This window comes from Schistocerca nitens, chromosome 4 (genome assembly GCF_023898315.1).
Source record: "Schistocerca nitens isolate TAMUIC-IGC-003100 chromosome 4, iqSchNite1.1, whole genome shotgun sequence".
Lineage (NCBI taxonomy): Eukaryota > Metazoa > Arthropoda > Insecta > Orthoptera > Acrididae > Schistocerca > Schistocerca nitens.
In genome coordinates, this window is record NC_064617.1 from 316,462,470 (window position 1) to 316,482,744 (window position 20,275).

The window sequence follows — 20,275 nt, forward strand, 5'->3', positions numbered from 1 at the left end:
TCTTGATTGCTTTACTGATGTGAAATAATTATTTTTAAAAGTTTAACCTGGCATTCAGTAAATCTCTAGTGCCTTCCACTCCCCTAAATCCGTGTCATGTCATTGTTCGTATTTACTTCCCTTTTATCTTCGGTCATATCGTTTATTTTTTTTAAAATGAGCCCCTGTAAAACTCCGTTACGTTTTCATCAATGATGATGGAATTTTGTATACGAAACACTGGCCTTGCCATCGTCCTCGGAGTTCGACCTGGCGGTGAAGCTAATGGTACCCTCGCTCCCTTTGTTGACCCGCCACAATTAATGACTGTGTCTGCTTTATGACACGCCGGCTATCAGCCCGTTTGCCGCTTTTATTTACTCGGGTCCCGTCCTGAAAGACAACTAATGGAAGGAGGACTTTAAGCAGTCACCCGCCAAGTCGGGGAAAGCTTCGATAAGGCAAATGCGGGGGCGGTAGTTTACATATCGCCATCCGTGCGTCGGCTTTTGGGTTTATCTCCCTCTCTCTCTCGACCGTGGAGCGGGTAAGCATTAAAGGTTAGGCCCGGACGAGAAGTGGGGGCGCAGCCAGGCCCTCTTTCCTCCTTCCGTAAGAACACCGAACGCTGGAGCATATACCCTGAAGCGCCAAAGAAACTGGTATAGGCATGCGTACTCCAATACAGAGATACGCAAACAGGCAGAATACGGCGCTGCGGTCGGGAACGCAAATATATAGGACAACACGTGTCTGGCGGAGTTGTTAGATCGTTTACTGCTGCTACAATGACAACTTATCAAAATTTAAGTGAGTTTGAACGTGGTGTTATATTCGGCGCACGAGCAATGGGACACAGCATCTCTGAGGTAGCGATGAAGTGGGTATTTTCCCGCTCGACCATTTCACGAGTGTACCGTGAATATCAAGAATAGGGTAAAACATCGCTGCGACTGGGAAAAGATCCTTCAAGAACGGGACCAAGGACGACTGAAGAGAATCGTTCAATGTGACAGAAGGTCAAGCCTTCTGCAAATTGCAGCAGATTTCAATGCTGGGCCATTAACAAGCGTCAGCGCGCGAACCATTCAACGAAACATCATCGATATGGGCTTTCGGAGCCGAAGGCCCACTCGTGTACCCTTGATGACTGCACGATACAAAGCTTTACGCCTCGCCTGGGCTCCTCAACACTGTTGATGACTGGAAATATGTTGCCTGGTCAGACGAGTCTCGTTTCAAATTGTATCGAGCGGATGGACGTGTGGGGATATGGAGATAACCTCATGAATTCATGGACCCTGCATATCAGAACGGACTGTTCAGGCTGGTGGAGGCTCTGTAATGGTGTGGGGCGTGTACAGTTGGAGTGATAATGGACCCCTGATTCATCTAGATACGACTCTGACACGTGACACGTACGCAAGCATTCTGTCTAATCACCTGCATCCATTCGTGTCCATTGTGCATTCCGACGGGTTTGGGCAATTCCAGCGGCACCTCACAACGTCGCTCCAGAACACTTTTCTGAGTTTAAACACTTACGATGGCCACCACACTCTCCAGAAATGAACGTTATTGAGCATATCTGGGATGCCTAGCAACGTGCTGTTCAGAAGAGATCTCCACACCTTCGTTCTCTTACGGGTTTATGGGCAGTGGTGCAGGATTCATGGTGTCAGTTCCCTCCAGCACTACTTCAGGCATTAGTCGAGTCCATGCCACGTCGTGTTGCGGCACTTCTGCCTGCTCGCGGGGGCCCTTTATAAACTGAGCAGATGTACCAGTTTCTTTGGCTCTTCAGCGTATTTCAGCAGTACCCATTAGCGAATAAGTAGCGCTAAAACCTACACATTAAGGTATTCAGCCTCAGCTGTTCCATTTTATCGACAGTAAACCTTAATGACAGTAAGTTCAGACACTAAGGATGCCTGTATGCTAGCTAGTGTCCACAGTCAATGTCCTGTTTAATTCGCTTGCGGACCTCACAAAAACATCAACTCTCCACTTGTGGCAGTTTAGATTTCGATATTGGGGCGGTAAAATTGTGGAATTGACTGTTACATGCTTCGAGAGCGGGACGCACCAGTATACACGGTGGTCCATTGGTAGTGATCGGGCCAAATATCTCACGAAATAAGCATCAAACGAAAAAACTACACAGAACGAAACTCGTCTAGCTTGAAGGGGGAAGCCAGATGGCGCTATGGTTGGCCCGCTAGATGGCGGTGCCATAGGTCAAACGGATATCAACTGCGTTTTCTTTAAATAGGAACCCCCATTTTTTATCACATATTCGTGTAGTACGTAAAGAAATATGAATGTTTCAGTTGTACCACTTTTTTCGCTTTGTGATAGATGGCGCTGTAATAGTCACAAACGTATAAGTACGTGGTATCACGTAACATTCCTTCAGTGCGGACAATATTTGCTTCGTGATACATTACCCGTGTTAAAATGGACCGTTTACCAATTGCGGAGAAGGTCGATATCGTGTTGATGTATGGCTATTGTGATCAAAATACCTAACTGGCGTGTGCTACGTATGCTGCTCGGTATCCTGGACGACACGTCGGTGTTGAGAATGCTACATCAACATCGATTGCACCCGTACCATATTTCTATGCACCAGGAATTGCATGGCGACGACTTTGAATGTCGTGTACAATTCTGCCACTGGGCACAAGAGAAATTACGGGACGATGACAGACTTCTTGCACGCGTTCTATTTAGCGACGAAGCGTCATTCACCAACAGCGGTAATGTAAACTGGCATAATATGCACTAATGGGCAACGGAAAATCCACGATGGCTGCGACAAGTGGAACATCAGCGACCTTGGGGGGTTAATGTATGGTGCGGCATTATGGGAGGAAGGATAATTGGCCCCCATTTTATCGATGGCAATCTAAATGGTGCAATATATGCTGATTTCCTATGTAATGTTCTACCGATGTTACTACAAGATGTTTCACTGCATGACAGAATGGATGTGTACTTCCAACATGATGGATGTCCAGTACACAGCTCGCGTGCGGTTGAAGCGGTATTGAATAACATATTTCATGACAGGTGAGTTAGTCGTCGAAGCACCATACCATGGCCGCACGTCACCGGATCTGACGTCCCCGGATTTCTTTCTGTGGGGAAAGTTGAAGGATATTTGCTATCGTGATCCACCGACAACACGTGACAACATGGGTCAGCGCATTGTCAATGCATGTGCGAACATTAGGGAAGGCGAACTACTAGCTGTTGAGAGGAATGTCGTTACACGTATTGCCAAATCCACTGAGGTTGACGGACATCATTTTGAGCATTTATTGCGTTAATGTGATATTTACAGGTTATCACGCTGTAATAGCACGCGTTCTCAGAAATGATAAGTTCACAAAGGTACATGTATCACATTGGAACAACCAAAATAAAATGTTCAAACGTACCTACGTTCTGTATTTGAATTTAAAAAACCTACCTGCTACCAACTGTTCGTCTAAAATTGTGAGCCATATGTTTGTGACTATTAGAGCGCCATCTGTCAAAAAGCGAAAAAAGTGGTCCAACTAAATTTTTCATATTTCTTTACGTATTACAGAATATGTAATAAAAAATGGGGGTTCCTATTTAAAAAACGCAGTTGATATCCGTTTGACCTATGGCAGCGCCATCTAGCGGGCTAACCATAGTGCCATCTGGTTTCCCCCTTCAAGCTAGACGAGTTTCGTTCTTTGTATTTTTTTCGTTTGACGCTTATTTCGTGAGATATTTGGCCCGGTCACGATCAATGGACCACCCTGAATAGGTGGGGTGTATTGGGTTGTGAGTGGAGTCGTAGTAACAACGGAATGGGTCACTCAGGAGAGCTCAGTGACTTCGAACATGGGCAAGTCATTGGTTGTCACCTGAGTAACAAATCCTTGAGGGACATTTAAACCCTTCTAGCCGGCCGCGATGGCCGAGCTGTTCTAGGCGCTTCAGTCTGGAACCGCGCGACTGCTACGGTCGCAGGTTCGAATCCTGCCTCGGGCATGGATGTGTGTGATGTCCTTAGGTTAGTTAGGTTTAAGTAGTTCAATGTTCTAGGGGACTAATGACCTCAGATGTCATGTCCCATAGTGTTCAGATCCATTTGAACCATTTGAAACCCTTCTAAAGCTGCCCAAGTTGACTGTTGGAGATATGATTGTGAAGTGCGAACGCGAAGGAACAACCACAGCGGAAGGAAGAACATACAGACTTCATGTCTTGACGAACAAGGAGAGTCCAGCATTGTGGAGGATAGTTGTAAATATCGCGTGAAATAAGTAGGAGGAATCACCCGTGAGTTCCAAAATGCTGCCAGCAGTTCAGTGACTGTGCACAGGGACCTAAAAAAAGTGGGGTACAGTGGTCGAGCAGCTCCTCATAAACCATGCATTTCTGCCGTCAGTGCTAAGCGACGCTTGATGTGGTGTAAACAGAGACGCCACTGGACAGTGGATGACTGGAAACGAGCGATTTGGAGTGATCAATCACGCTATACCTTGTAGCAGTCCTGTGGAAGGATTTGGGTTTGGCGAATGGCTGGAGAACATTACCTGCCATGTGCCAACAATAATGTACGGAGGAAGTGGTGTAGGGGGGGAGGGGGTTCGTGGTTAGGGTGGGGACCCTTTATTGCGATTAAGGAAACGCTAAATGCGGAAGGACAGAAACACATTTTACAGCATTGTGACTGCATAAAGTAGAGCAACAGACAGGAGATGATGACTGTTTGTGTCAATATGGCAATACATCTTGTCATAAAGCAGTATCTGTGAGGCAGTCGTTTGTGGACAATAACAGTCCTGAAATCGATTGGCCCGACAAGAGTGCTGACCTGAACACAATGGAACAACTCTGGGTTGATTTATAACGTCTACTTGGCCTTAGTCTCCAGCGCCCAACATCAGTATCTTCTCTTGTTTTGCTTCTTGTGGAATAATGGACTGCCATTCCTCCGCAGACACTGAGGCATCTCACTGAAGGTGTCCCCAGCTAAGTTCAAACAGCCACAGAGTCGAAGGGTGGACACACCTCATATTAGTGTCCGCTGATATGTTCCTGTATACTTTTGATCAGATAGTGTACAAACAATTGTACATAGTGGAATATTGGCCGGCCGTTGTGGAAGAGCGGTTCTAGGCGCTTCAGTCCGGAACCGCCCTGCTGCTACGGTCGCAGGTTCGAATCCTGCCTCGGGCATGGATGTGTGTGCTGTCCTTAGGTTAGTTAGGTTTAAGTAGTTCTAAGTCTAGGGGACTGATGACCTCAGATGTTAAGTCCCATAGTGCTTAGAGCCATTAGCCCTTGACGCCAGATTTCACAGCATTGTCCTAACGGATACGTTCTCCGTACGTCGCACATTCATTTCTTCGGTTATTTCACGCAGTGCTGCTTGTCTGTTAGCACGGACAACTCTACGCAAACGCTGCTACTCTCGATCGTTAAGTGAAAACCGTCGGCCACTGTGTTGTCCGTGGTGAGAGGCAATGCCTGAAATATGACGTCTCTTGACACAGTGGATCTCCGAGCATTGAATGTTATAACGACTTCTGAAAAGGAATGTCCCATGCGTCTAGCTCCAACTACCATTCTGCGTTCAAAGTCTGTTAACTCCTGTCTGCGGCCATAAGCATGTCGGAAAAATTTTCACATCAATCACTTGAGTTCTTCTTCGTTGTATTGAAATTTGACGGGAACCGCTAGTAAATCGAAGTCGAGACCTTTCGTGAGTCTGCAGGAAGCAGATGTTTTTCAATTCAAATTGTGGCGTCATAACACGTGAAATGTTGCAGATAACAACTCTTGAAAGTACAGATATTTTACTTTTTTAGTATTTCGATAATTACCCGATTTTTACAATCCTTTGCTTAGGTAACTTTCTTACGTACTAGAAGAAAATTTGCGGATATCGTGCCTCCAAAGAAGACAACGATGCTAACATCAAGATAATCAGTTAGTAAAACTTTATATTTAACCATGTGGATATGCCCTTCGATGTAATTCCCTTTAACATAACTAACGTCTCTTCTGAGGACAAGTCACTGGATGTGCACCACTGAAGAGGCGCTTAACAGTCTCAAATCGTGAACGGGACGACGCGATTTGCGAACACAGTTCAGTCTGACAGCATGTCCGAAGATTCATTTAAAGCTAGACGGTTCGCGGCTTTCTTTGTGACAGTAAAGGTTGTCAGCACGAGAAGTTTCCTGCCGAATTGTACACAATACATGTCTTTCCAACAATCAATCGCTATCGTGAACTACAAAACATTGACGAGTTTCCTTGTAGTGGTCGTGCACGGTTAACACAAGGTGATGACCGTTACCCATAAATTATAACTCAGTTCGCTACCCAAGGAGAACGCAAAAACGTTTGCGCTGCTATTTTGGAGGCTACTCGGAGAGGAAGGGGGGGGATCGAGAATTGACACAACCGGTACGTAACGGTTTCTATACGATTAACTGTGCCTCTTGGCCGCTAACCCCACTTTTAACGCGCCACAGAGGCATACGAATTTAATAATAATAAAATAGACTGCCTGACAACGAAATGAAACTTCACGGGTTGAGAGGGTATGTGATGTTATACCAGTGATTACAAAACCCAAATTTGCAAAGAACTTGTCAGTAAGCGTCCATTCATCACGACGTTGTACCCCCCTGCACGGCTTGTATGCGATTCGATTGTGTAGGCTGTCATAAGGGCGTTGTTCCCTCTCCTGAGACAAGTTGCCCAACAATCGATGTAACTGGCCCTTGATATCCTGTTAACTAGCACTCGGATGGAATGGCGTCCGAGCTAGCTATGTTCTATCGTGGACAGATCTGGTGTTATTCATAGAGAGGCGTGCCGTATGCAGACGAACATTGTCCTGTTGAAAAATGGCGCCATGATACTGTCACGTGAGAGGTAACACATTACAAAGCAGGATGTCCATGACATACGTTGTGCAATCAAGTTCCTCCCGACAGCTGAAATCATACCTGTGTGCTCCCCACACCATAAAACTAGGAGTAACACGGATGTGCGAATTCGTAATTTCGCGCCGATGGTTTTTTGGAGCGAAATGCGGTTGGCATCCCTGCACACGCTTGTGTAACTGCCGGACGTTTCATTGTTGTATGTCTGTTCGTTATTGTTCAGTGCTGTATTGCGTAGGACTTTGTGTCGCACAGTTTGCGAATTTCGAGATGGCAGAGTTAGAGGAGCAACGCGTCTGCGTTAAGTTTTGCGGGAAACTCAAGAAAACCTTACAGAGACACGAAGAATGGTTTAGGAAGCCTACGGTGATGAGTGCTTAAGCCGTACTTGGTGTTACGAATGTTTCACGCAGCTGGACGGAAGTTGAAGATGGCCCTCATTCAGGATGCCCTTCGATACCCACCGACGACGCTCAAGTCAGGAACATCAATGAAATTGTGTATGCCAATCGAAGACTGACTGCATGGGAGATTGTACAATAATGTAACATTTCAGTTGGATCATATCATGAAAGCGTGACACAGCATCTTGGAATGTACCCTGTTGTCGCCAAGTTCATCCCACGGCTCATGAGTCAAGATCACAAAGACCTTCACCTCGCACTCTGTGAAGAGCTTTTGAATCACGCAAATGAGAATGAGATGTTCCTTAAGAGAATCATAACTGGTGATGAGACATGGGCCTATGTTTAAGATAAAGATGAACCTTGTTGAGGACGCCCTTCGACGTCTAGCGATGACGTTCATGTCAGGAACGTCAACGAAACTGTGGGTCTGGTTATGATGTTGAGATCAGGATTCAAATCTTCACAATGGATCTGGAAAAGTTCTCCATTATTAATAAAAGATTGTCAGATTGGTCAAATGACAAAGCTATACTGATAGTTTTCTTCACCTTTGAAGGATTAGTTCATCATGAATTAGTGTCACAGGAACAAACTGTTAACCGATGGTATTATCGGGACGTGTTGCTACGCCTGCGAGAAAATGTGCGAAGGAAACGGCCTGAAATGAGGCGAGACAGTTCGTGGCTCTTGCATCACGATAACGCACCCGCACATTCATCCCTATTGGTGCGTGACTGTTGCACAAAAAAAACGAAATCAGTGCGCGTCCTCATCCTCCGTAATCTCCAGACCTGGTCGCTGCGGAGTTTTTTATTTCCAGAGTCGAAAAACCCGTTGAAAGAACGAAGAATTGCAACTAGAGACGAGATAAAAGAAAAATGTCAGACGGAGATTCGCGCGACCCAGCAAGAGGCGTACCAAGACTGCTTCCGAAAGTGGAAACGGCGTTCGGAGACGTGCATCAATTGTGGAGGCGAGTGTTTCGAAGGAGATCATGCACAATAAGGAAAAGGCAAGCGTAGAAAAATTTTGTGGTCAAAGTTCTGGAATTTTTTGAACAGACCCCTTATGTCACCAAAACACTGGAAGAGTGGTACCTCTGACCAGGTCGCCGCCATCCTTGCTGAAGATGGTCGTCTGGAGTAGTACACAACCCCGATTCATCGCTGAACACCATGCGACGCATTCATCAGCAGTCTGCGTTTCCCAGCCGGCCGCTGTGGCCGAGCGGTTCTAGGCGCTTCAGTCCGGAACCACGCTGCTGCTACGATCGCTGGTTCGAATCCTGCCTCGGGCTTGGATGTGTGTGATGTCCTTAGGTTAGTTAGGTTTAAGTAGTTCTCAGTCTAGGGGACTGATGACCTTAGATGTTAAGTCCCATAGTGCTTAGAGCCATCTGAACCATCTGCATTTTCCAGTCATGACTGCAGTCGAGACGCAGCCGTTTTTGCTGTGGTGTTAACGGCAGCCTACTTATGGGACAGTAATTCTCTTATCTGGCAGCTGATAGTCTCCGATCAGTGGAGCGGGATGAGGCTACTTGCTGTCGAATGGCAGGTGCAGATGTAACGGCGTTACGATGTGCTTCGTGCACAGTAAGGCAATCCTCCCTGTTGGTGACCAGTCATGGTCGACCGGAACCGTGACGACTAGTATGGCTGCCCTCACTTTCTCGTACAGTCCAACATTCGGCCACTGCCACATCATGAAAGCACTGAAAAGCTGGATACTTCACGATTTGACCAAATGGTCAAATGGAGACGCGTAGTGAGGTCCTTTTCAAACTCTTTCAGGTACTGATAACTCCGTCTTACAGGTGTACACGGAATCCAGGTGTCTTTCACAGTGATCACTCAACACCTGATGCTATTCACGCCCCTGCCTGGTAAACACGCTAAACACGAACAACAATAATGCACCTGCTGGGCGTTATAACTGCTCCAGATAATTGCAACTCCAATCATTTCATGCCCGCCGATTGCGTGTACGTGTACGAAGTTACTTTCGCATCCAGCCTTGTCTTTCGGGCGCTTTACTTTTGCTCAGGCAACGGCCTTGCCGCAGTGGGTACACCGGTTCCCGTCAGATCTCCGAAGTTAAGCGCTGTCGGGCGTGGCCGGCACTTGGGTGGGTGACCATCTGGGCCGCCATGAGCTGTTGCCATTTTTCGGGGTGCACTCAGCCTCGTGATGCCAACTGAGGAGCTTCGCGACCAAATAGTAGCGGCTCCGGTCAAAGAAAACCATCATAACGACCGGGAGAGCGGTGTGCTGACCACACGCCTCTCCTATCCGCATCCTCAGCTGAGGATGACACGGCGATCGGATGGTCCCGATGGGCCACTTGTGGCCTGAAGACGGAGTGCTTACTTTTGCTCAGATAGTGTATATAACATTTTTTTGATGCAGTAAAGTCAACATCACTCACGAGTTAGGTCTTAGGCCTGTTCCGACTAGCCGACTGCTGTCTATAACGCTGTACGAGGAGCGATCTATGATCCGGGGACAAATGACTGACATGTCACCAGTCGCTCCTGCCGTAATTGCTAGCAGATGAATCCTGGTGACACCGCTGCCTCTTTATTCAATGAGCTCCTCATTTAACTCCACAAGGCTTGAGTGGACCCCGTACCAGACTTCTCTGTCTCAGAAAAAATCCGAGGAGGTACGGGAATCGAACCGGGGTCTTCCTCCACCGCGAATCATATGGCTACAGAGGCAGTCTTGTTTTAATAAAATAATAATAATAAACTATTTAATTACAATAAAACATATAATATATTTTAACACAAACATTTGTTAACATCACCACTTACTACAACGGATTAGCATAACATCCAATAAATTGCAATTCAGAGAAATTCAGCATCTGAAAAACGTAAGTCCGAAAATTTCAGAATAACTCACGTCATGCAATTAATTTAAGAACTACAGGGTAGCGAACGAATAGTTGACGCATTTTCACATCGAATAAAAATTGCACCTCTAGTTATATTTCATTAAAATTTCCTTCCATGGTGTTTTGTTTCATGGAAATGTCGGTAGAGGTCGTGTTGCTGCAATATCACCAGTCCCTTGTTTCGCATTTAGCGTTTCTCCACGGCCGAGCATGGACGTTTATCTGTTCCGCAGCATGTTAGACAGTTTTCTTTTATGCCGAATTGAAACGTGTCACAGCAACGTAAAGAAGTTTTGGGCTCCGCCAAGGAACACAGTTCCTCGGTTCACGATAAAATTTGAAGAAGAAGCCAGTTTGTTGGAAGGGTAAACGTCCTCAGGCACCAATTGTTCGTTCTCTGGGAAACAACGCAACGTTACGGGTCGCCATGTAACAAAGTCCAGTCAAGTCATCCCGGCGGCCGGTAAGGGAAATGGGGATATCTCGTCTTTCTGTGCAAAGAATTTTACAGAGTGATCTCAAGCTCTTCCCTTACAAAGTGAACGAGCAGAACAGACAGGGAAGACTTGAATTTTAATTATGGGCAGAAGGAAAAGATGAAATAATGTTCAAAACATGGTTCTCAGACGATTCTTATTTCCACCTCAATGGAACAGAAAGACACAAAACGTTCGATTTTGGGGTAGAGAAAAACCGCTTAGTGATCATGTTCAAGAAAAAACATGCATGGGGAGAAAGTGACAGTGGGGTAACGATCCAGTAACGACCTAATTGGACCGTGTTTTTTAATGAGACTGTCGATGTAGACCGATACAAGTCAATGCTGGAAAGCGACTTTGTGCCACATTTTCTTACCATCAATGTTCCAACACAATGCAGCGATTTATGCAAGATGGCGCAACGCCTCGATGGCTAATGCTGTACTGGATTTTCTGCAAGAAATATTCAACAGTCGTGTGATGTCCCATCGTTACCCGCAGCGCCATCAGGAGGGATTCTTTTGGCCTCCTTCAAGTTCAGATTTAAACCCATGTGATTTTTTTTGTGTACGGATATTTGAAAGAGAAACTGTTCCCTTTGAGACAAGAGAACAGTGTGAAATGCGTGCCAGGGTAGTGTAGTTGTGCAATGAGATAAATGAAGACTTGTGCCGCAGAGTTGTAAAAAATATATGTGCTCGCTTTCGCAGAGTTGCCTATTGGACACTTGATGATGTGATTGACCATACTAACTATGCGTAAAATTTGAAAATTCGCATTTCAGAAATAAAAGTGTTGCGACAATAATAAATGTGGCATCTGTTTGTACGCGACCCTGTATAATGGCAACAAATTATCACGACTCTGACTTCATATTTTGCGCGATATAAAATCAAAGTGTATACCCACCGTCATTATTTTTTTACACAAACAGTACGGCTAAGAACACAGGTTTGCAGAATATGGCTGTTCAAGTGTGTAAATGAAGGGAATAGGATTTATTCCAGTCGTTTCCACCTCCATTCGAGAAGACAGTGTTTTTGTTAATCTTTTTTTCACAGTGAAGTGTCTTTCGCATTCTTAACTTCCTGTGTCTTGTCAGTTCTACTTGTAGACTTGGGACTGCTCTTCAAAGCAGATACGGCTAGTCGGTGAATGGGGGCATTTTCTTGGTTGGAACGTCCACCTGGGCAGAGTTTCACGTTAGCTTCTGACAAGCATCGTCTGTTAAATGCACTACTTGCCATTCTCGCGGCTCTTTGTTTGCATATGCGCCGAATGTTAGTTGTGAAATTTGGAAATTTGTATACGCAAAAAATATAGACGCTTCTACTGAAGTGCTTCTTTTTTCGGTTGGACTCATGAATCCCACGACCCACTCCTCAGACCCTCACCAGTCCTGTAATGCCATCCTAACGATTACGACGAGATAACTCTTTAACTCTTTCTTTACATACCGTCTTTGTGTAAAAGGACTTAACCGAGTGCGTGACCGATTTTTAAATTTTGTTGGCCCTTTATGACTGTAGGGAACAGCCACACACCTGTCGTATTACCACCGAGCGAAGTGGCGCAGTAGTTAGCGCAATTAACTCGCATTCGGGAGGAACATGCGTTCGGTCATTCAGATTTAGATTTTTTCGTGATTTCCCTAAATCGCTCCAGCAAATAGCGGAATGGTTCCTTCGAAAGGGCACGGCCTATTTCCTCCCCATCCTTGACACAGTCCGAGATTGTGCTCCGTGTATAACGACCTCGATGTCGACGGGACCTTAACCCAATCTTCCTTTTATTTTCCTGTCGCATCACCCTGTTATTTTTCTATTAACTTCCTAGAACATGATTAAATTGCAGGCAAGATTCTTGATTGGCGAAATGAGTGAATTTCCTAAACACGATAAGAATACTGTCCAGTAATTAAAACGTTTATTGAACGCATGCTAGATATTGTGAGTGCAATGACAGATTGATTTGCGAACTGGCGTCCCTGGTTTTTAGGTTATTTCCATCTTATTCACTGAAATGATAAAAGTAGTATTACTTACCATTACACTTGTTAAACCTATGAAGAATCAAACCTCTACAGATAGTTAATACAGCGTATTATCTAATACTGCCACTACAAGTATTAATTTGTAATTTATTTTACAATGAAGTCCGATTTTTATCCCTCGGAATCAGTATTCCGCTCATCTGCATCTAAATTCCACAACCACCCCACGGTGTGTCGCTGACAGTACTTTGTGTACCACTGCCAATTCACCCTTTTTCCTGTTCCAGTCGCCAATGATTCGCGGAAAGAACAATTGCTGTGTGAGCCCGAATCTCTCTGATCGTATCTTCATAGTCTTTTCACGAGATATACGTTGGAGGAACCAATATATTCGCTGACTCTTCCAGGAACGTACGCTCTCGGAACCTTAACACTAAACCACACAGTGCTGCAGAATGCCTCTCTTGCAGCGTCTGGCTGAGCATCTCCGTGACGCTTTCGCGATTACTAAATGAACATGTCACGAAACGTGCTGCAGTTCTTTGGATTTTCTCTATTTCCTCTACCAGTCTTATCTGGTACGGATCCCTGACTGACGAGCAGTACTCAAGTATTGGCCGAACGAATGTTTTGTAAATTACCTTCTTTTTTGATGGACTACATTTCTTAAGGATGCTTCCAGTGAATCTCAGTCTTACATCTGCCTTACCCGCGGTTAATTTTATATGGTCGTTCCACGTCAAATCATTCCATACATATACCCCTAGATATTTTATGGAAGTAACCGCTTCCAGTGAGCTTTCTTCAATTGTGTATCCTGCAATAAAGGATCTTTCTATGTATTAGCAATACGTTACATTTGCTTGTTTTGAAGGTCAGTTGCCGCTCCCTCCATCAAGTGTCGGTCCTCAGCACGTCTTCCTGCATTTCGCTAAAATTTCCTAGCACTGCGACTTCTCTCTATGCTACAGCGTCATCCGCGAAAAATCTCATGGAACTTGCGACATTAAACTGCCGACGTTATCTACTAGGTCATTAATGAAAAGTAATGGTTTTTTAACATTTCCTTGGGGCGCGCCCGAAGTTACTTTTACGGCTGTTGAGAATGATGTGCTCTCTTCTGTTTTCTAGAAATTCTTCAGTCCCGCCACACAGCTGGTCAGATATTCTGTACTCTCGATTTTTGTTCATTAGGCGACAGTGAGGAACTGTAGAACGGTTTCCGGAAATTAAGGAACACGGTATCTACCTGTGCGCCTGTATCTACTGCTTTCTGGGTCTAGTGGACGAATTGGGTTTCATACGATCATTGTTTTCGGAGTCTATGTTGGTTCCTACAGACGAGATTATCGGCTTCCAGCATTAAACATGTTCCAGAATTCTACAACAGATCGATATCAACGATAAACGGTGATTCTGCTGCCCCTAACGATGTCGTTTTATGCAACCCGCACTACGTCTGTATCAGGAACGGTGTCCGTGACAGCCACGTAATAGACAAAAGTTCCCTCTCAGAGCTGTGGGCGACTGTCAGCAAATGTAATCATACTGTAAAAAAATACTAGTGACGACTGGCCGTGAGATACTGTTACACTGTGTAGCTTCGAGTTGTATCCCATCAGGTCCAGTGATCTTTCCTCTGTTATTATTCTGTCCATGGTAAATTGTTTCGATATCTGTAATTTTGTCGTACGTGCGACGATTTACAGTAGGAACTACTGCGCGATGTTCGTCTGTGAAACAGTTTTTGAAAAAGACGTTCAATATTTCGGCCTTTTCTGTGTCATCCTCCGTTTCAGCGCGATTTTGGTCGCAGGCTGTCTGGACACATAGGTTTGATCTATTTACTGATAGAAGACCAAAACTTCCTCAGATTTTCTGTCAAGTTAATAGATAGACGTTTACTTTGGAATTGGTTGAGCGCTTAACGCATGGGCCTCCTTATGCTAATTTTGGCTTACATTAGTTTTTGTTTGTCTGTGAGGCTTTGGCTGCACTTAACTGAAATTTGACTGCTTGAATAAACGCATAAAAAGTTAAGCATATAATTGGTCCTTGTTGTGATTACGTAGGCTTTCCCGGTGTAATAAGTCCTGAAAGTCTCTTCGGGTAGTGGAACACTGCTGGCAACGATATATCGCACTCAGGACCGCACCGAAGAACGTTCAGTTTTGATGCGAGACAATACAGGATTCCACGTCTTGCTAAGAGGAAACCCATTGTCTCTGTTGATTAAATTATCCGCCAACATAATTTCAGTCGCCTCTATATAGACACTGTTCCAAAAACCGGAAATGTTGTCAACAACCACAGTTTCATCAAATTTCATACTGTGTCCCTCATTTAAGCACTGTTCTGCTACTGCCGATTTTTCCGGCTGTTGTAGCCTCTTATGACGGCGATGTTCCACACACTTGTCATGCACTGTGAGAATCGAACGGCCAATGTAAGCCTTCCCACATTGACACGGAATTTTGTACACACCGGGTTTTCTAAGCCCCAAATCATCTTTCACAGAGCGGAGTAGTGCCCTAATCTTAGAAGGTGGACGGAACACACTCTTAATGTTAAAATTCCTTAAACCTAATTAGGAACGCCCATGGTGACTATTGTTGGATAATTTGGAATTTTTACGGCGTAAAGTCAAGCGCCGGAACGCCAGTCGGGACCGATAGAGCGAAGGGGGCTGTGAGGAAGACGTCAGCCATTTGCACGCTGACAGACTCCTCTCCAGGACAACCGCGCGACAGCAGCGGCCTCTAAGCGAAGAGAACATAAGCGGCGCGCGCGACTGGCCGCGGCTCAGTTCTACAGAAGCTTCACTGTTAGCGACCTCAATAGAAGAGCCAACTGTATTACTTCACTTGTATTAGGAATTGTCTATACTGAAGAGATTTCTTATTTGCATGACGTCCTTTGCTTGCGACACTTCTGTGTTATTGTCAAAGTTAAGTATGTTCATTCTTCATTTCGTAATAAAACTCGTTAATATGATTTGTTGTCCGCCCCCAGTAGCTGAGCGGTCAGCGCGACAGAGTGTCAATCCTAAGGGCCCAGGTTCGATGCCCGGCTGGGTAGGAGATATTTTCCGCTCAGAGACTGGGTTCTGTGTTGTCATCATCATCATTTCATCCCCATGGACGCGCATGTCACCGAAGTGGCGTCAAATCGATGGATTTGCACCCAGCGAACTGTCTACCCGACGGGACGCCCTAGCCACACGACCTTTTTCTATGGTTCAAAATGGTTCAAATGGCTCTGACCACTATGGGACTTAGCATCTATGGTCATCAGTCCCCTAGAACTTAGAACTACTTAAACCTAACTAACCTAAGGACATCACACACATCCACGCCCAAGGCAGGATTCGAACCTGCGACCGTAGCAGTCGCGCGGCTCCGGACTGAGCGCCTAGAACCGCTAGACCACCGCGGCCGGCCTTTTTCTATGATTTGTTTGACTGTTGTCTAGCGATCCGAGAAGGTCGGTTTCCTAGACCCCACATATTTGACGTCAAGGCACGATTCAACAGGGATTATGCTTAACTTTTTTTGATAAGTGTAGGAATTCCAGAACTGTAGGTGAGCAATGCTGCACAAACACTATCACTGGACGCTTAATTCGTTAACATCGGTCAAGGCGTTTAGAAATCATTGATTTTAAAGGTGAAAGGTAAGTTTGTGTGATCTGTTGTCGCCGGCCGGAGTGGCCGTGCGGTTCTAGGCGCTACAGTCTGGAGCCGAGCGACCGATATGGTCGCAGGTTCAAATCCTGTCTCGGGCATGGATTCGTGTGAAGTCCTTAGGTTAGTTAGGTTTAATTAGTTCTAAGTTCTAGGCGACTGATGACCTCAGAAGTTAAGTCGCATAGTGCTCAGAGCCATTTGATCCGTTGTCAATATACAGTATTAAGTTACATCGATAGAACGTATGTTTAGATGGACTTGCTCGCCTCGTTACTCTTTTTCGAGTGGTGCCATTGCCTGTTCTGTACCTTTATTAGAATCGATTTTACGTACGTGCAGCCGTGAAAGAATTTGAGCCTCTCGAGTCTTCATCATGGCGGCAACCCCATGCCATTAGCGTAACTGCAAGGGCCACTTGTCTGGGGAAAACCGGTTGCAGCAACCTTTTAGACCACTCGCTGCCTATCTGGCAATCGGTTTATTTCGTGGTATGTATACTTAGCCAGTAGCAGAGGCTTAGGTGTCGTCTGCTGGACAAACAGAGTTCTACTTGCTACCTCAAAATGGTTCAAATGGCTCTGAGCACTATGGGACTTAACTTCTGAGGTCATCAGTCCCCTAGAACTTAGAACTACTTAAACCTAACTAACCTAAGGACATCACACACATCCATGCCCGAGGCAGGATTCGAACTTGCGACCGTAGCAGTCGCGCGGCTCCGGACTGCGCGCCTAGAACCGCTAGACCACCGCGGCCGGCACTTGCTACGTCCTCGCCAGCTACGTTCACTTGTCTCGGGACTTCTGCCGCACTGCCTCTCAAATCAAGCGCACGTCTAGTCGCGCCTGATTGTCATCTGACATGATGTAGTCAAAGTGTACTACTTGTCTGTGGTCTCGTAAAGTGCCCAGCTTTACATCGCGCTACATTAGGAATCGTGCAGCATCCCTGAGTGCAGCGGAGCGGTGCATTGTGGGTGCGGGGGACGGTGGCGCCGCGCCGTGGGAAGCCATAAAGCTCAGCGCAGCGCGCTCGCTCTCTCGCCGGCTCCATTTGTCACGCAGCGGTCCGGCCTGGCGGACTCATTGCCTTGTATTCCGTATACTGCCGCCGTATTGTTCCGCGCCGTCTCCCTGGGTGGCTACCGCGCGTAATCTCATGTCGCATACATGAATCTTAAAGCCTCGCTCTTTCATTTACATTCGTCCGAGTCAGAACTGTGTACAGAATTAATAACACAATAGCTCCTCCATACGAACTGCTTTATAATGCGGCTGAGAAGAGTTTCAGTCGAGCGTGGAATATTGCCATCGATCTGGGCTGACTCAACTACTAACACATTTATTTATTTATTTATTTATTTACTTATACTTACTTCTCTTACAAATAACAAGGCATACTAGAAACATATTTTACATTACATTCATCACGCTAAGCGTGTTACAGCTTGCTCCTAATGTACAATATTATACAACATTGGGTAATTACTGTAGTGCTGAAAGAGAGAAAAAAAACACTGTTTATATTCGTTCATGAGCCGGCCGTTGTGGCCGAGCGGTTCTAGGCGCTTCAGTCCGGAACCGCGCTGCTCCTACGGTGGCAGGTTCGAACCCTGCCTCGGGCATGGATGTGTGTAATGTCCTTAGGTTAGTTAGGTTTAAGTAGTTCTAAGTCTAGGGGACTGATGACCTCAGATGTTAAGTCCCATAGTGCTCAGAGCCATTTGAACCATCATACGTTCATGAGTACAATAATAAAGACAAGTTACAAGAAAACAGTTTTAAACTATGAGGTCTAACAGCAATGGACACGAGAGGAAGTTTGGAAGACGGAGAGAAAGAGGAACATGATAAAACAATTAATGAAGACAACAGAAAAGAAAGCGACACGACACGCTGAGAAATAAAAAGAGCAGGAAGCATAAATGAGAGAAGTCGCGGCATTTGTTTTACTCTTTGAAAGAAGGAAAACTTATCACAAACGTTAATTTTTTTTTTTGGGGGGGGGGGGGGGCGTGTTAGAGATATGATAGTAGGAAATGTTTCAGCTTCTTCTTAAAAGCAACAGGGCCTGTTGTGCACTGGGTGCAGGGTAGCTTGTTCAAGAGGCGGACAGCACTACCGGCGGAGGAGTCAGCGAAAGTGTTTGTTTCATGGATAGGCAACGCTGTGATACTGGATGAGGTCACGGAACAAAAAATTGATCACCCCAGTGTGCACTCGCAGATGAATCGTTAAGCTTTTAGAGATGGTGCAATGATCGAGTAAAGTGCTCAGCCGCTTGCTCACTGCCTCTGCGTGAGGATAACAAAGCACTGATAAGTGAGACATTTTGCAGCCACTATGAATCAAGAGACAAAGGAATTATAGACATTAGCTGCCAGTGGGACTGATTTACAGCAATGGGGCAAGTTGAAAATTTGTGCCGGACCAAGATTCGAACCCAGGTCTCCTGCTTACTAGGCGGATGCACTGACCACTACGCCATCCGGGCACAGTGGCCTCCGCATCTGCATGGACTACCTTAGTACGCCTCCCATCAGATACAAATTCTCAATTTGTACCATACACTACTGATGCAGTGCGCCTGATCGGTAGCCTGATTATACGCGGCATCACGCCATATCCCGTAAGAGTTCGAGATTGGTGTGTACCTGCGCTGAAGGGATCATTGGCCGCTATCGCCTTAATTACATATGTGGTGTATATTCTTTCAGACATGAAGAACAGACTAACGCGAGTAATCGTTTCGTTGGCACGTCCCCCAGTGGTTTAGAAATTCGATGCAATGTTATCTGTCGCTTCTGCCTTGTTTGAATTTAAGTCTTCTAAATTCTGATTCTAATACCGGATCCCCTATCTCTTCCCTATGACTTCTGCTTTTTCTTCTATCACGTCATCAGATAAGTCCTTCCCCTCTCAGAGGCCCTCATCGTACTCTTTACACGTATCCGCTCTCTTATCTGCACATAACAGTGAAATTCCCATTGCATCCTTAATGTTACCGCCCTTATTATTTAACTTCATCGAAGATTCTTTTGACTTTTCTATATCCTGAATCATTCCTTCCGACAGTCATTTCTCTATCGCTTTCTTCACATTTTTCGTGTTGCCATCTCGCCTTTGCTTCCTCGCTACTTCTATTTGTATCTCTATATTCCTGAATTTCCCTGAACATTTTGTACTTCCTTCTTTCGTTGATCAATTGAAGTATTTCTTCTGTTATCCATGATTTCTTCTCAGTTACCTACCTTGTACCTACATTTTCCTCTCCAACTTCTGTGGTTGCCCTTTTTGAAGATCACCATTCCTCTTCCACTGAACTTCCTACTGAGCTATTCCTCATCACAGTGTATACAGCCTCAGAAATCGTCAATTGTATCTCTTCATTCCTTAGTACTTCCGTATCCTACCTAGTTACTGATTTTAGACGAACGTAGAAGAACGAGCACTAGTAACCGCTAAATGCAGTTTCCGGCATTTTCTACTGTTTCTGTTGTTGTGAGAAATGAGGTTGTGTTTCGTGCGGCTTTTATAAATACACTCCTGGAAATTGAAATAAGAACACCGTGAATTCATTGTCCCAGGAAGGGGAAACTTTATTGACACATTCCTGGGGTCAGATACATCACATGATCACACTGACAGAACCACAGGCACATAGACACAGGCAACAGAGCATGCACAATGTCGGCACTAGTACAGTGTATATCCACCTTTCGCAGCAATGCCGGCTGCTATTCTCCCATGGAGACGATCGTAGAGATGCTGGATGTAGTCCTATGGAACAGCTTGCCATGCCATTTCCACCTGGCGCCTCAGTTGGACCAGCGTTCGTGCTGGACGTGCAGACCGCGTGAGACGACGCTTCATCCAGTCCCAAACATGCTC

At 45.5% G+C, this 20,275-nt stretch overlaps 1 protein-coding gene and 1 pseudogene across 2 annotated transcripts in view; one reads left to right on the forward strand and one right to left on the reverse strand.

Moving 5' to 3' along the window:
- The window catches only part of LOC126251737 (integrin alpha-PS2-like), an 836,605-nt gene that overhangs the window by 106,093 nt on the left and 710,237 nt on the right, over positions 1–20,275 (reverse strand). The gene's annotated exons all lie outside the window — the stretch shown is intronic.
- On the forward strand, positions 9,376–9,493 carry LOC126254079 (5S ribosomal RNA; annotated as a pseudogene).